The sequence below is a fragment of the Humulus lupulus genome, chromosome 3 (assembly GCF_963169125.1).
Source record: "Humulus lupulus chromosome 3, drHumLupu1.1, whole genome shotgun sequence".
Classification (NCBI taxonomy): domain Eukaryota; kingdom Viridiplantae; phylum Streptophyta; class Magnoliopsida; order Rosales; family Cannabaceae; genus Humulus; species Humulus lupulus.
The window spans coordinates 87,843,247-87,857,749 of record NC_084795.1 but is presented as its reverse complement, the minus strand read 5'-3'; the positions used below and the strand labels follow the sequence as shown (position 1 = coordinate 87,857,749).

Genomic DNA, 14,503 nt, shown 5'->3' with positions numbered 1-14,503 from the left:
AAGAATCCTTGGTCGTGGTGGTCGAGCAGCATCATATGTATGCGCCACCATCAAATCTCACCAAGTCATGGCTGGTCCAGCTTCCCTTTCCCCTTACCTGCACCACAAAGCACCCGTGAGCCGAAGGTCAGCAAGAAAACTTAAACCATGCTCATAAGCAGTTAACAACATATCATAGAATCATAATAAGCATGCCTAGCAGTAATAACCCTACTCATGAATTTTTTTTTTAAGATAAATGACTACAGTGTCACATCGGGGCCCATCACCCTAGATACGTGACCATAGAGTCAATCTGGGGCTACTGCACTAAATAAATATAAGTCATACAGGGGCCCGTTGCCCAAGGATATGGGACAACAGAGTCACCCCGGGGCCCACTGCCCTACCCTTTGTATAACCAGCCTTAGAGCTGGCCCAGTGTACCTAGCGCTTTAATTTTCCAACGACCATAAGATCGGATAAGCATAGGTCACGCTCCTGATTAGGCCTAACCATATTGACTAGCGCTTAGTGCGCTATTGCCACCCTTGACTTATAAGTCAATAATTTTGACCAGCGCTCAGCACGCTACTGTCATCCTTGACTTATAAGTCAATGCTTTTCAATCAAATAATGCAAACAAGTATACATCATTTAACAATTATCCAAATACAGAGTATTCAACCATGCTTAATCAAGAAATCACTGACACAATCATAATCATGCTCATTCACAGGGGCCCGAGCCCTAATCAATCTATATTTAACAACCAGACCAGGCCTTAATCACATATTTCACTTATTGGGCGCAATTTTCTTACCTCAGGTCCAAGCACACATTAGTTAACAATGACCCCGAGCACGATCTTGTCCCGAGCCATAGCGGTACCCTAGCCACAACCATAATAAATGATATTTATCAATATCAAGTAAATAAAGACTTCTGAACTGATTCCTAGTCTCCATGACCTCGAATTCTACCAAACCGGGTAGTAGTTACCTTCTCGAGCCCTTAGGTTTGAGTTCCCGCCATCCAAAACCTAACTTTTCCAAACTTTCCAATTTGAGTCACGGCGCCCCATCACAGGCACCGCGACTCTCCTCAAGTTAGAGAGCCCAACCCTCTTTTTTTCTGGACACGAGCTGCGGCACATCTTAACAAGCGTCGCGACGCGATGGAGGTTCAAGGAACCACCCTGGCTATTGAGTTCATGAGGGTCGCGGTGCCCCAAGAATAGGGTCATGGCACGACCCCGTGAACCCATTTTTTCAAACATTTTTTGCATGAAAATTACCTTAAAATTCACCCCAAAATAGTACCAGACCCATAACTGAGTCCCAAGACATCATCGATTCATCACAGGTAGCAAAACCCAACTCACAAACGAATCAAAGACTCACAAAAACCATAAAATTCAATCAAAGCTTAGGAAACTTAGAAAAATAAAACTCAGAAACTTAAAAGCTCAAATTACCTCTGATAAATCTATTTTCCAACTAAATTCCCAGGCTATAAAGCTTCTAATCTTCCCTAGAATTTCTACGATTCTAATCTCACTTGAATCCGAGCTCTAAAACTTGAGTTTCCTTCAAAAACGCTAACGAGCATAAAGAAAGAATGAGAGAGGGAATGAGAATGAGATTTTGTGTTTTTTTGAGTTAATGAACTTAGCCATACCTTTATATTCGAATGGTCCCAAATGACCAATTTGCCCCCACTCAACCCGCTTCTCTCTCAACACCCCATAAGGGCAAAAATGTCATTTTCCCTCTCTAATCCCGATCTATACTCAAATCTCCCCAAAAAATTCCGCTAAACCCGAAATATTGATATTTCTCTCAAAGTACGACTCATGCTACAATGAGTCCTGGTGACTCTCCAGATCACCCACAATACCCCTTGGCTCGCCCTGAGTCGGGTATTACTCCCCGTTGTGACTAAACCACTAATTTCTCCCTAGGATCATCTCGTGCCGAATAACTCAAATTTATCCACATAATAATATGGTTTCAATCAATATGCACAAACACACACACACACATATATATATATATACAAATATGCCCTCGACGGGCCAAATTAAGAAAATGCCATTCTAATAAGAAACGGGCCCACATGCATTCTTAATACACTTGAACGTGCCAATATAGTCATATTATAATATAACTCACATAATTCATATAATCATGCATAAAATCACATAATAATTCAATTAAATCAATTATTTCCCTCCTGATCCCCTAATCAAGGCACTAAGCCTTATTAGGGATTGGGACATTACAATATACCTTCCTCTTCAAAAGGGAAAAATAAGAGGAGAAAGAAATCCAATGAAAAAGGCAATGAAAAACAGGAAAAAAAGCCTAAAAAGTCATTTAAAGGCAATGAGAACAAAGATAATAAGGATAACAAAACTTCTAAGTAAAAGTAGCCCAATGGGGCATGCTTTCATGTTGCAGTTGAGGATCATTGGAAGAGAAATGTCCTAAGTATCTCTCAGACCTAAAAGAGAAGAAAAAATGTAAATATGATTTACTTGTTTTAGAAACCTGTTTAGTGGAAGATGATACATCATGTGGGATTGTTGATTCTGGTGCCACTAACCATGTTTGCTTTTCTTTACAGATTCTTAGTTCTTTGATGGGGGTTGCTGATGAGGAGGTGACTATGAGGGTTGGTAGTGGCCAAGTCATCTCTGCCAAAGCAGTTGGTACAACCCATTAAGAATTTGATAAAAAATAAATTTCTTGTTTTGGACAATGTTTATTTTATTATTGGATTTACTAGAAACTTAATTTATGTTTCTATATTGCATGAACAAGGTTTTGATATTTCTTTCAATAATAATTCGATTGTTATCTCAAGATCTAGTATTGAAATCTGTTATGCAAGGTCTAATGATGGGTTGTATAAACTGAAGGCAAAAGAACGATTAATCTACAACTCTGAAATGTTTAAAGTTGCAAACCCAAGGTCTATTTAACGTCAAAAAACTGATTTTGACAACGAAACATATCTATGGAATTTGAGCTTGGGGAATATTGGTTTGGATAGGATAAACAAGTTAGTAAAGGAAGGACCTTTAAGAGAATTAATTGTTGGTTCTCTTCCAGTTTGTGAATCCTGTTTGGAAGGCAAGATGACCAAAAGACATTTCTCTACAAAAGGTTCAAGAGCCATTAAACCACTCAGACTCGTGCATAGTGACGTGTATGGTCCACTTAATGTACAAGCGAGAGGAGGGTTTGAATACTTCGTCACTTTTATTGATGATTATTCAAGATATGGTTACCTATATTTGATGCAAAAGAAATCTGAAACTTTTGGAAAGTTTAAAGAATTCAAAGCACAAGATGAAAAACAATTAGGTAAATCACAGAAAGTTCTTCGATTTGATCGAGGAGGAGGGTACTTAGATTATGAATTTTAGGACCACTTGCGTGAGCATGGAATTCAATCCCAACTCACTGCACCTGGAACGCCAAAGCAAAATGATGTTTCAGAAAGAAGGAATAAGACGTTATTAGACATGGTTAGATCAATGATAAGTTATTCATCATTGCCATGGTCATTTTAAGGCTATGAAATTCAATGTGCAATGTACATATTGAATGTTGTTCCATCCAATTTTATCCAGAAGCATCGTTAGAAATATGAAATGATGCTACACCTATTTTACACCATTTTCGTATTTGGGGGTGTCGAGCACATGTTCTGAAATGAAAGACTGCAATGTTGGAATCTTGCATTGAATTGTGCATGTTTGTAGGGTATTCCAAAGAGACTAGAGGTGGTATATTCTATAGTCCTAAAGAAAACAAAACATTTGTATCGACAAATGCTACTTTTCTTGAATATGACTATATTAACAACCACAAGCTTCGCAGTAAGGTTGTATTGGAGGAGATGGTCTTAGGTCAAGTAAATAGATCACCAAGTGCTCGCAATGAACGACAAGAAGAAACCACAAATTATAGTCAGAATAATAGAGAGCTTCATCGTAGTGGGAGGGTTGTCAAACAACTAATTCACTATGAACACGAAGTACAAAGGCTTGTGTCTGACATAAACAAAGATGATCTGTTGACATATAGAGATGCAATGATAGATTCTGACAAAGAAAAATGGTAAGATTCCATGAACCTATTAATGGAATCGATGTATTCCAATTCAGTCTGGATTCTTGAAAATCTACCAGATAATGTTAAACTTGTTGGTTGCAAATGGATATTCAAGAAGAAAATAGGAGCATATGGGAAAGTGGAGACTTTCAAAGTTGGGCTTGTTGCCAAGACCGTTACACTGTGTAATTTTAAATAGTGCTTGACTCTTTAATCGAGTCATTTGGCCATAAACTTTTAACTAAAGGTAATTAGCAGGTTAGGGTTAAAAATTTTGGTCAAAAAAAGTAATCATTTCATTTAAAAGTTTAAGTTCGTACATGGGATCCCAAAATAAACATTAAAAGGTCATTTACAATTCAAAAGTATATAACAGGCCGACCTAAGCGCAAAATTATAGTTCAACCCTAGTTCCTCTATGAATCTCTGGCCATGGTGGTCGAGCAAGCTGAATATGTACACGTCGCCACCGAAGCTCTCCACCTCATGGCTGGTCCAGCTTCCTTTTTCCCTTACTTGCACCACATAGCACCCGTGAGCCAAGGCTCAACAAGAAAACTTAAACATGCTCATAAGTAGTTAATAACATATTACAGAATCATAAATAGCATGCCTAGAAGTAATAACCATACTCGTGCATGCATTCAATCTGAATAAGTGACTATAGAGTCACACCGGGGCCCGTTGCCCTAGATAAGTGACTGTAGTGCCACCCTGGGGCCCATTGCCCTAGATAAGTGATTGTAGAGTCACCCGGGTCCTGTTGCCCTATTCTCTGTATAACCAGTCTTAGGGCTGGCCAAGCATACCTGGCGCTTTATTTTCCAAGAGACCATAGGGTCGGTCAAGCATATACCACTCTCTTGGATAGGCCTAACGATATTGGTCTGCGCTCAGCCCACAATTGCCGCCCTTGAATTATAAGTCAAGCCTTTCAACATACTCTCATCACGCTATTACTGCCCTGACTTATAAGTCAAGCCTTTCAATTAGATAATATAGACAAGCATAAATCATTTAACAATTATCTAGATAGAGAGCATTCAAGCAAGCTTAATCAAACAATCACAGGCATAATCATAATCATGCTCATTCACAGGGGCCCGAGCCCTAATCATATACTGGGTGCAGTTTTCTTACCTCTGGTCCAAGCGTTGGATAAATAGAAATGACCCTAGAGCACGATCCCCTTCCAAGTCCTAGCGGTACCCTAATCACAACCATAATAGAGGATACCCATCACTTTCTAGTAAATAAAGGCTTCTAGACCAAGTCCTAGCATCCGAGACCTCGAACTCTACTAAACCAAGTAGTAGAATCCTTTTCGAGCCCTTAGGTTTGAGTCCCTGACACTTGAAACCTCTCTTGGCTATTCTTCCCGAATAGAATCACAGTGCATCCCTGAAGGGCCGCGGCACGCCCCAAAGTAGAGAGCCCTGTGTAACATCCCAAAAATGCTAACAAGGTTTAGTGCCTTGTTTAGCGTGCCGGGAGGGCATAACTAGGTATATGTGTGATTAACTTATTAAATGCGTGACTAGGTGGCATGCATGAAATATATGATATGTGAGCATGATTATATTTAGATGCATGTTTATGAGTATTAAATATGCATGCAGGTCCATTCTTGATAATTGGGGCATATTTGTAATATTGGCCTGGTACGAGCATAAATGTTATATATGTGAGTAAATGATCGCGACCACATTATTATGTGGATATATTTGAAGTATACGGCTCAAGGCGATCCTAGTGAGCGCTTTGGCAAAATAGTCACAACGGGGTTTAATACCTGGCTCGTGGCGAGCCTAGGGATATTTTGAGAAGTTTAATGTATATTTGGGGTTTACTGAGTAACAGGTAAATATTCGGTAACTAGTTGGGCATGTCAGGATTAATTGGGGATTTATGGGATTAATCGAGGAATTTACGGAAAAAATGGAATAATGACCATAATGCCCTTATGGGAAAATAGGAGGCTGAGATAATTCTGGGGCATTTTAGTCCATTTTAATTAAAGGTTATAGTTGGTGGAAACTTTGGGAAGATCAGTTCTTAGTGGAATAAGTTAGAAACTTCTCAAGTACTCTCTCCCTCTTCCTCTTACATGTTCACTCCCCCTTCCACTCTTGTGCCTTGTGGCTAAAGGAGAATTTTGAAGAGAAGCTTGGATCTAGGTTGGCGAAATTTGGAAAGTTGAGGCTAGGAATAGACAAGGATCAGCTGAGGGAAATTTATGCCATCACTGAGGTAAGATTCTAAGCCTTCTTGTACTAAATTTTGGTTCGGTTTAGATAGAGTTATAAGTGCTTGGTTAGCTTCTGAATTTGGGTACTAGTGAGAGTATGAAATTCTACCGACTTGGGGTTGTGGTTTCAGTATAAATGTTATGGTCTTGTGTTTAAATGGGTGATTAAAAATCCTAAACTCGTAGCTTAGTTTGGTTTTGGTTGGCAGGTTGGTTTGAAGATTTGAGGTTTTGGCTGGAAAAATATGCTAAGGAAACCCAGAAATTCTGGGCTCGTAGGGGCGCGCTGCGACCCAACTCGGGGGCACCGCAGCCCGCATGCCCAGAATGCCCTGGGTGGGCTCTTTGACTTGGGGGCACACCGCGGCCCTAGGGGGCAAGTTGCGGCCCACCTACCCCCTGATGCTTGAACAATGAGTCTCTGGCTTTGGGGCGCACTGCGACCCTTAGGGTAAGGTCGCGGCCCGCCTAGGGGACTTTGCCTTAGGATGGTTTCTATGATTGGTAAGTCTCGGGGGTTCAAATTTAGACGCTCGGGACGATTTCTACTAACCGTTTTAGTAGAAATCAAGGTCTCGGAGGCTAGTAATTGAATCCAAATTTTTTAAATGGTTTAGAATCTTATGGTTATCCATTATCGCTTTGTGACTAGGCTTTTTACCGCAAGGCCTCAGGAATTACGGGTCGTGCTTGGGGCCGCTATACACTTGCTGCTCGGGATCCGAGATAAGAAAACTACACCATTGCATGGTTGAGAATAGGACTGAGATTCCCAATAGTTGAATAGTTGTACTGTGTTTGTAAGATTGATGTGATATGCGAGAATGAAAGTCCTAAGAGAGTCGGGGTTGATGACTTGTGCACAGGATGCAGCTCGGCAACTGTGAGCCGGGGTCAGCTAAATAAAGAATGGACTCAGCCTAAGCGAGCCAGAGTCAACTGAGTAAATAGAGGGCTCGACCAATGGGCGCCGACTCAGAACACTTGTGTTACCATTTTTGATATGTTCTTGGAAGTACATGTTAATCATTGTTAGCTTGATTGTAATGCCACGAAATCCCTAATGCAGTTTAATGGCTAGATTAGTAGGCCGGGATGGCTATAATTGTTTTATTATGCCATTAAATGATTATATGCATATTTATGTGAATTATATTATAATATGATGTTAAATGCATGCATGTGGGTCCACATTTGATTATTAGGGTGTTTTGGTAATTTGGCCTGTTGAGGGCATATTAGTGTATTTTGGTGCATATTGTGATTTATGGATGAGATCCCATTATTATGGAGATATATTTGAGCTATTCGGCATGAGACGGTCTTATGTGGTAAATTAGCGGTTTTGTCATAATGGGGTCATTTATTGGGATATTGGATAATGAGAGTGTTTATTTGATGATAAATTAGGAGTTGTTGAGATTAGGAGGAAATTCTGGGAGTTGTGACTATTATGTCCCCGGGGGTGTTTTTGGGACCCCGAGCATTAGGTATTATTTGAGGTTACTTAAGTCTGAAGTAGTTCGTCAGATAGAACTGTACGTTTAAAACACCTTTTTCTCTCTTCTGTTAACTTTTGTGACGTTCGTGGCAATTTCGAAGAAATCTTGAGTTCTAAGAGTCGGAATCAAGCGAGGATCGAGGCATAGCGATCCTAGGAAAGATTAGAAGCTTTTTGACCAAAGGATTTAATGGAAAGCAACCCAATCAAAGATAATCTAAGCTTTAAGTTTTGAGTTTTTAGAGTTTCTAAGCTCTGAATTGGATTTTGTTGATCGTTGAGTTTTCGATTCGTTTGAGCCTCGGGATTTGATGATTTTGGATCATTAGAATGTTTGGGAACTTTGATTTTCATAATTGGAAGTGTTTAGGTATGTTTTTGGAAGGTTTAGGATTGGGGAAAACGAGGTTATGGCTGGTTTCTGGGTGGGGGTCGCGACCCAAGCTCGAAGAAGCAGGAGGAGTTTGGCCTGTACTGGGCGCCGCGACACTGAGTACCGGGCGCTGCGGCCCTTGCTCCTGGTGTGGCTGGGGGTCGTGGCTCAAGGTTCTAGGGTCGCGGCTCATGTGTGGTTTTGAGGCCAATTGGGTGTTTTTATCATGGGAAATTAGTTTTAGGCCTCGGGATCGCTCCTACTACCCGGATTAGTGGGATTCGATGTCCCAGAGGCTAGATCTTGGTTCGGGAACCTTTGTTATTCATTTTATTGATGGTGTCCCATATTTGGTTATGACTAGGTGACCGCTAAGGAACTTAAAGGTTGGTCATTCTCAAGGGTCGTTCTTATATTAACTCTCGCTCGAATCAGAGGTAAGAAAACTGCACCATGTGTATATGACATGCATGATTGTTGTTGAAGCATGTTGGTTATTAAATGTGGACATTGATTGCATATTAAATGCTTAGCAACTCCTGCTTACTTGTGTATGGCACTGACTAGTCAGGGTCGGCATTGGTCACGTATTACTGACCTAAGAGACAGAATCGACATAAGCGTCCTGAACGCAGGGCCGATTAAAGATTAGATCTAATCGATACAGCGTTGAATGACTCTAGGAGCATTAATGCTAGACCGACCCTAAGGTTGATGAAAATTATAAGCGCTTGACTATTCTAAGACTAGTTACTCAGAGCCAGGGCCAAAGGCCTAGGTTACGGTTGTCACATGGCTAGTGAGCGGAATCTGATGGTTGTGACTCTATGGTCTTGTGGTAGGTTATATTGGTGACTAGTTCATCGAACACCTATCTTGATAAGCTAGTGAAAGGATCACTTATTTGAAAAGCCCAGGTGACCCTATCCTCACATGGCTAAAGGGAATGGAACCCACCTTAGTGACTTTTCAACTGTCACTCCTTTATTTTGGATTGAGAGTCATTAATGATTATTATGATCATTGTTGATATTATATTCATGCAATATTGTGTTTTCTTGCTGGGCCTTGTGATAACTCTACAAAATAGAGTTATTTTACCATGTTTTACATGCTAATTGTTGCTTAGTTCATGAGTTTTTAATTAACTTATTAAGTTTTTATGTAATTTTTAATTTATTAGTCTTATTGTAGTTTTCTAGATTTTTATATGTTTTTATAGATATGTTATTATAATATGTTGTAGTTTAATTATTTAAAATTAGTATTGTTAGTTTGAATGCTAAAAATATGATTTTATTGAAATTAAATGTTATGTAAATTAAATTTTAATTAATGTTTTCATGGGAGTTATATGATATATTTTATTAATGAAAATATTTAATTTTAATTTAGTTTATAATTTATTGTGTAGGAAAATTATTGCCCTTGAAAAGCAAGAAAATCAAAGGAAATATGGTAATTTTGAAAGAAAGTAACAAGAAAAATGGTGTTTCTCCAAAAGCCCAACCACGTGAGGCCCACTCTAGGCCCAACCCGTGGCCCCCCCTCCAACACCCAACCACCACATTGCTGCCATTTCCCTTATTGAGCCCAACAAAAATGCATTTTGTCCCTTTGTCCCCTATGACAAAAATGCCAACTTTTTACCCTTTTTCCTACACATTTTCACCACAACATCATCATTACACCCTATAATTTACCTCTACATACCATATTTATTTTATTTAATTAATCTAATCAATTTAATTAATTTAAATTGATTATTTTAATAAACTCACTTTGGCTATAAATATGGACTTTCAAGACCATTTTTGGGGTGCTTAATTTTTTGGTTACCATCTTTTTCTCTCATTTTCTCTCTACCATTCTCTCTTCCATTTGGGTTTTTCAAGAGCATTTTGCAAGTATGTATGTCATTTATTTTGTAATTTCTATTCTAGTTATGTGCTTCTAATCTTTTTCATAAGATTATTAAGATCATGATGAAGCAACTTGTAACTAGGTAATATTTATGTTGTATGTTGATTTCCCTTGTAATGCAACAAAGTCTATGGATTTTTCTTCTTCATATATTTCTTTCATCTTAAATATCTTGTATTTTAGATTGTTAGAACATTTTTACACTTTGTTCTTCATTAGTGCATAAACATAATATTCTTTGTGTAAGATGTGTCATTAAATTGTACACATCCATGCTTAGAACAAAAATATTATGTTTTGCCTTATAAATAATGTTCATTGATTTATTTGTTATTTCATTAGATTGATTTACACTAAATGCTTTGAAATTATAATTTTGAAAAGTGAAGAAAAATCCTATCTTTTTATAAGAAAATTGTGCTTAAAATTATAAATATTTTTGGAAAATGATAGTTTAAATTATTTTAACTATCACTAAAACTTGGGAATCAATATACTAATAAATATTATTAAACTTACATTTTGTGGATTCTAGTATCTTAATAATCTTTTCTTTTAATACTTATTTTCAACTCATTATTGGTTTATTTTCATTATCTTAAAAAGCTTTATTTTTCAATATTTCATTTTATGTTCATACTATTAAAACTCATCAATCTTTGGAACTAGGTTAGAATTTATTACTTTTGATTTAAAATAGTTTCATTTTCGATTTTAGACAACTCCTTTGGGTTCGACATCCTTGCTTACGATCACTATTCTATATGGACGATTCGTGCGCTTGCGATATATAAATTTTTAAACATACCCGTTTTGGGTCCATCAAGTTTTTGGCGCCGTTGCCGGGGAGTTGCAAGAGAAAAGAAACGAAAATTATCTCAAGGTTAGTAAATTCTTCTACTAGTTATTTTAATTTTTGCACTTAAAAAAATAACTAAAAAATATATATACTATAAAAAAAAAAGATAAGAAGAAAATTTGGGACGGTTCAACCACCCATAAAAAATATATACTTATATTTCTATATTTATTGTTTTTTTTTATTTAGTTGACGTCACTTGTGCCTCCTAATTTTGTTGTAATTTTATTTCTTTTATATCTTTGTTAGTTGACGGCAATTTTTGCCTCCTAACCTTTGTGTAATTTTCTTTATTTATTTTGTTGTATTTTTATTTTATTTAAATTCCGCAAATTACTAGTTGATGGCAATGTTGCCTCCTAGCTAGTTGATGGCAATTTTTGCCTCCTAGTCATCTATCTTATGTTTAAGTTGATGGCACTTGTGCCTCCTAGTTTTTACCTTAATTTTGTTATGGTTGATGGCATGCTATGCCTCCCTACTGTTGCTTAAATTTTAGTCTTATTTTATTTTTGCCTTATTTTTCTTTGTCTTCTTTAATATTTTAGCGTAATATTGTGAAAAATACTTGAAAAAAAAAAAAGAGAAACCTAAATCTTGTCCTTTCACCATAAGCAATTCTTGCTTAAAGGAAATTTGACCAAAATTCCCATCCGCCTCTACTAATTAACCTCGGGGAGTTGTTAGTAGTGCGCGAGTAAGTGAAATCAAATAGGCCTGGGGACAAGTAAACCATAAGAATTATTGTTGTGAAATCTCTAAAAATTCTAAGTATGCTCTGTGGTTGCGGTTTTAACTGATCTTCCACATCAGAAAATTGCTTGTTTGAGATTATCATTGTTGCCTTGTTTGTGAAAATTGTATGCATCATTGGGAACGTAACTCTAAAAAACGATTAGTAAAAAGACGTTTATCTTTGTTTGAAATTGAAAGTGTTAGTAAAAATTTGAGCATCATGGAACCTATTGCTAATATTGTTGATGAAAATGCTGTGCCTGAAAAAACTTTGCTTGAATACTTTGCACCTATTTCATCTAATGCTCCTTCATGCATTGTTTTACCTACAACTTCTGCTACTCATTTTGAGCTTAAACCAGCAATCATTCAATTGTTGCCATCTTTTTATGGGTTAGATAGAGAGGATCCTTACATGCATGTCAAAGATTTCTTAGAAATTTGCTCAACATTTAAATTTCAAAATTTTTCTGATGAGTCGGTCAAACTAAGATTGTTTCCTTTTTCATTAAAAGACAAATCAAAAGCTTGGTTAAATTCCCTTCCCACTGGGTCTATAACTACTTGGGATCAACTTTATAATAAATTCTTGTTGAAATTTTTTCCAATGTCTAAAACTGATAGTCTAAGGAGAGAAATCTCCGAGTTTTTTCAAAAAGATAATGAAGAGTTTTATGAATGTTGGGAAAGATTTAAAGATTTATTATTAAAATGTCCTCATCATGGTTTTGAAAAATGGAGACTTGTAAAATATTTTTATGATGGTTTGACTCCCTCTAATCGTCAAATGATTCAATCTATGCATACTGGAAAATTTTTAAAATTTCAAGGACAAGAGGCGTGGGACGCCCTTGAAGATTTATCTGTCAATTCACAACAATGGAATTATTTTGATCCTAGGTCTAGGTCAACTAATTCACCAAAAAGAGGAGGAAGGTATGAAGTAAAAGAAGAATTAGACTTAAGAACATCCTTAGATAAATTAGCGAGAAAAGTAGAAGCTTTAGCCATAAGCCAAACTATAAACTCTCCAATTCAACCTAGAAAAGATGTTTGTTCTATATGTTCTAGTCCTTGCCATAATGTCCAATCATGCCCTTCCTACCAAGAAGCCTTTTCTGAGGAGGCCAATGCACTTCATACTTATGGGAAACCAAATGATAGCCCATTTTCGTCCACCTACAATTCAAATTGGAGAAACCATCCGAACTTTTCATGGAGACAAAACCAACCCCAAATGAATCAAGGGCACCAATACAACACACAAAACCAAGCTCATGCCCCACAAAATCAACCATATCCGCAACAAAGAAAACCTTCCTTAGAAGATACTTTACAACAATTTATGCAATCCACCCAACAAATCCTACAAAATCAATCTCAATCTATTACCAAACTCGAGACACAAGTAGGACAACTCGCCACTGCTTTAGCTGATAGAGAAAAAGGAACATTCCCTAGTCAACCTATCCCTAATCCAAAAGGTCAATATGAGATAGGAAAGTCTAGTCATAATGGAGAAGTCAAATCAATTTCAACTCTTAGGTCTGGAAAGAAAATTGTCAAACCCGATTACATACCCGAGGTTGAAAATGAAAAAGAAAAAGAAAAGAGTCAGCCTCCTAGTTCTAATCTCAATGACTCATCAAACAAAGAAACTCCAATCCATCCTTTCATTCCAAAAGCCCCATTCCCACAAAGATTACTTCCAATTAAAAAAGGCAGCCAATATAATGACATCTTAGAAGTTTTTAAACAAGTTAGTATCAATATCCCTTTCTTAGATGCCATTAAACAAATTCCTGCCTACTCTAAATTTTTAAAGGATCTTTGTACTGTTAAAAGAAACACTAATGTTCCTAAAAAGGCGTTTTTAACTGAACAAGCTAGTTCCATTATTCAATATAAGAGTCTTGTTAAATATAAAGATCCTGGGTGTCCCACAATTTCATGCATTATTGGTGATCATTTTATTAACAAAGCTTTACTTGATTTGGGTGCTAGTGTAAATTTATTGCCTTATTCTGTTTATAAGCAACTTGGTCTTGGTGAGCTAAAACCTACCTCTATAACTCTTCAATTAGCCGATCGTTCTGTAAAAATTCCTAGAGGCATTATAGAGGATGTTTTGATAAAAGTTGATAAATTTTATTTTCCTGTTGACTTCATTGTTCTTGATACTCAACCTGTGGAAAATATGCATGCTCAAATTCCTATCATTTTAGGTAGACCATTCTTAGCTACATCTAATGCAATCATAAATTGTCGTAATGGTGTTTTGAAATTATCTTTTGGAAATATGACTGTTGAATTGAATGTTTTTAATGTGGTTAAATCTGTTGAGTGTGAAGAAGTGCATGAAGTTAACATGATAGATAGTATTTGTAAAAATGATGGAAATGACTTATTTGATTTTTGTGAAAAATACTTTGGTATGAACTTGCATGTTGATGACTCTAATGATGATGTGAATTCTTTGGTAGAGCCTATACCCTTAAATGAAACCAAAGTTGAACCTTTTTCACCCTTAGGTCATGTTCAATCAATTTCTGAGTCTCCAAAGTTAGACCTTAAACCTTTGCCAGAAAATTTAAAATATGCTTTTCTAGGAGAGTCTGAAACCTTACCTGTTATCATAGCATCCGCTTTAGATAAAGAACAAGAAGGTAAATTGTTAGATGTCCTTAGAAAACATAAAGAAGCCATAGGTTGGACCATTGGAGACATTAAAGGAATTAGCCCATCCATATGTATGCATAGA

General features: G+C 37.0%; 1 non-coding gene across 1 annotated transcript; it reads right to left on the bottom strand.

The window, feature by feature from the left end:
- Positions 1-12,364: 12,364 nt before the first annotated feature.
- LOC133827727 (small nucleolar RNA R71) lies at positions 12,365-12,471 on the bottom strand. Its single transcript, XR_009890378.1, has one exon. It is a non-coding gene; the product is annotated as a small nucleolar RNA R71 (small nucleolar RNA).
- Between the last annotated feature and the right edge of the window lie 2,032 nt (positions 12,472-14,503).